Source organism: Myotis lucifugus, unplaced genomic scaffold (genome assembly GCF_000147115.1).
Source record: "Myotis lucifugus unplaced genomic scaffold, Myoluc2.0 scaffold_329, whole genome shotgun sequence".
NCBI classification, from domain to species: domain Eukaryota; kingdom Metazoa; phylum Chordata; class Mammalia; order Chiroptera; family Vespertilionidae; genus Myotis; species Myotis lucifugus.
In genome coordinates this window covers 814,495-818,248 of record NW_005871377.1, presented here as the reverse complement: position 1 = coordinate 818,248, position 3,754 = coordinate 814,495, and positions in this window count along the sequence as shown.

Below are 3,754 nucleotides of genomic sequence, written 5' to 3'. Positions count from 1 at the left end.
TTGTGAAGTGGGAAGGAACACCCCCTCTCGCTCAACCCCGATCTGCAAGGCTTCCTGCCACAGGGAGATGGTTTGAGCTTAGAACGTTACTATCCTCAGGGCCCAAATAGTCCCCACTTCCACGTGGACTCGACTCAACACCCACTAGTCCAGTCAGGAGCAGTCACACAGCTGACAGCTCTTTCCCAGAGGGGCAGTTTGGCTGCGAGGGATGGGACAGGAGCTGCAGGACCCGGGGATGGCTCAAGGTGGGGTTCCTTGGCTGTAGCAACAGGAAAGGAATGAGAGGAGGGCAGCAGGCAGAGGTAGAGTGAGGGGCCTGGGAGAGAAAGGGGTTCCAGGTAAGTGAGAGACGACAAACAGGGTTTGAGGCCATCTCAAGTGTGTGTGTGGCTGGGCGGAGTCTGGAAGTTAAGTGTGAGGAGTCTGGGTTCTCTCCTCCTTCCTCTTTGGAAGCTTTGGCTACACATATTTGGCAGTTGTTCCCTGATGGTATCACTTGGGCAGGCGCAAAAGGGAAGCAGAGTGGAGGGGGTGTGTGTGGGTGCATTGGGAGGTAGAAAGGACATAAGCATCTTCGATTCTGGTCAAGGGCAGAATAGAGCATCAGCCTGCCGACAGAACGCCCCCAGGTTCGATTCTGGTCAAGGGCACATGCCTAGGTTATGGGCTCGATCCTCAGTGTGGGGCGTGCAGGAGGCAGCCGATCAATGATTCTCTCTCATCATTGATGTTTCTATCTCTCTCTCCCTTCTCCCTTCCTCTCTGAAATCCATAAAAACATATTTTAAAAAAGTAAAAAGGTGATATTCTTATAAAGAAAAAAACAAAGAAGAAGAAAAGAACGGCCATAAGCAGGAATGACCTTAGAGCAGTGGTTCTCAACCTTCCTAATGCCGCGACCCTTTAATACATTCCTCATGTTGTGGTGACCTCCAATTTCATTGTTACAAATTGAACATAATGAAAGCATAGTGATTAATCACAAAAACAATATGTAATTATATATGTGTTTTCCAATGGTCTTAGGCGACCCCTGTGAAAGGGTCGTTCGACCCCTAAAGGGGTCGCGACCCACAGGTTGAGAACCGCTGCCTTAGAGGGATGTGATCTGGCCCTCCTCCAGCTGCACTCTCCCCTTCAGAACAGGAGTCCTTGTCTCCCTGTTTAGACTACGCTCCAGATACCCAGGATCCTGTTATTTCTTGTCTTAAGGCCCACACGTTTGCTTCCAGAGCCTGAGTGGGCTGCTCCCCTAGATTCACTTTCCTGAGAACTGATTTGCCACTGAAAGGGTGGTCCAAGAATGGCTGGCTGTTGGGAAATATGAATGGAGCTTGGACTCACGGACTAGGATACCAAGCTACTCAGGCTATGAGATGGAGAGCTGAAAATAGGAGTAGGGGATATTGGGCTGTTTATTCTTGTCCCTCGTTGTAAACATTAGGGACAACCTGTTCACAGGACAGAGCAAGGATGAGGCTTGTGTATAGGGAGGCTCAGACATTGGAGCCAGAAGTAGGTAACATTTGTTTTTAGACTTTTCACTGAGGGGGAAAGAAGGGCCAATGCTTGAAGCCATGGACATAATTATCTACAATATGGTTCCCTAGGATAAGCAAGACAGCACATTGTTTTTAATAAACTTAAAATTTTTTTTAGCCCTAGCTGATTTGGCTCAGTGGATAGAGCATTGGCCTGTGAACCGAAGGATCCCAGGTTCGATTTCGGTCAAGGGCATGTACCTCTGTAGGCTCCTCCCTGGCCGGGGCCCTTGTCAATGTGTTTCTCTCACATCAATATTTCTCTCTGTCTTTCCCTCTCTCTTCTACTCTCCCTAAAAATCAATGGAAAAATATCCTTGGGCAAGCATTAAAAATATATGTATATTTTTATTGCCCAGCTGGCATGGCTCAGTGGTTGAGTATTGACCTATGAACCAGGAGGTTGAGGTTTGATTTCCAGTTGGGGCACATGCCTGGTTGCGGGCTCGATCCCCAGTGTTTGGTGTGCAGGAAGCAGCCGATCAATGATTCTCTCTCACCATTGATGTTTCTATCTCTCTCTCCCTTCATCTCTGAGATCTGAACCTCAACCTCCTGGTTCATAGATCGACACTCAACCACTGAGAAACACCAGCTGTGCTAATAAACTTTTTTAAAAGAATACTTTTAGATATATAGGGGGAAAAATTGAAGATAGTAGAGGGTCTCCACACACCCCAAGCCCAATTTTCCCTTTTGTTAACACCTTACATTAGTATGGTACATTCGTTACAATTACAATGGAACCAATACTGATACATTATTATTTACCAATGTCCATGCCTTATTCAGATTTCTTAGCTTTCTCTTAAATGTGCTTTTTCTGCTCCAGGGTCACACCCAGATTACCAAGTTACATTTAGTCATCATGTCTCCTAAGGCCCTCTTGGCTATGACAATTTCTCAGACTTTCCTTATTTTTGATAACCTTAACCTCAGTTTCCTCCTCACTTTCCCCCTACGTCTCCTGGTATTCAAGCAGTCTGCAAAGCCAGAAGATTCTGGGAGGACTGCCAGATTTGGGGGTGAGGTGGTGATGTGTGTAACTGACAAGCCTCAATGTGGCCTCTGGAACACAAGTGTGGAAATGAGAACTCTGGTAGTAGACTCAGAGGTTTAGGAAATAATAATTTTTGTTTAAATATGCCAGGAAAGAAGAAACATATTGCTAAGAGAACGCCACCCCCTTGTTGTGCTTCCTAACTAGCGGGTAATGAAGGAGTGGCAGAATAAATAACGAGTCGAGTCGGCAGTGACGTCATTGGGCGAGGTCTGATTGCGAGCGGCCTTTCGAGAGCCCTCCCCCCTCCCCTCCCCCTCCCTCATCCCCCCTCCCCCTCGCCCCCTCCCCCCTGGGATGGATGCCTTAGCTCCTACAAGTCCTTCTCTAAAGGAGAGAAGCGAGGCGGGCTGACTATCTTCCACGCTAGCTCAGTCCCAGAAACTACAATTCCCAGAAGACCTCGCGGCGTGACCTGTCTCTCGCGGCATTGGCTCATGTATGTTGCCCCCAGCCAATAGAAAACTAGCTCTTTGATGCGTGCCAAAATGGCGATGCCTAGGTCTTAGAACTAAGTTGTCCGGTAGGCTTAATTTGGGGCGGTGGTGGATGAAAAGGAAACAGGGAATTATAGTGTCAGGGTTGTGGAAGATGGAGGAAATGGGGGTGTTGTCCAGATTTGGAGTGGTCGTGCCTGCTGAGGGACGGAGCCAGAGCTGAGGGAGTAATTAGGCAACCAGAACTGGCTTAACCCTTCGCTGTCCTGTTTACTCTTTGTATTAAGCCCCTTTGACACCCTCGTTAGTTTAAGAAAGGGTGGTCCAGGAGGGAAGAGCCTGGCAGGATCCTTACCACCCGCTCCCCCTCTTTTCCCTTTTGGTTCTGTCTCCTTCAAATCTCCCTGTAGCTTCTCCATTGCATTCACGTCTGCGCCCCTAAAAAAGCAACAAGAAGAAGGGAAGAAAAAGGCTTTAACTATTAATAAGAACAGCTGTCTTCATTAGAGAGCAGGGAACTGATTCACCCTAACATCGTTATCTTCCAATAATTAACCTATTATACGACATTGATAGCAGTGTTGAACATTAATCGAAGCTTCAATTCAATGTTAACAGTTTTGGTGGACTGGGGCGCCAAGAGGCTTCCCAAACAAATTTCTGGTTACAAAGACAGATCATGCAAGGTTAACTGACACCAGGGTTACGCGAGG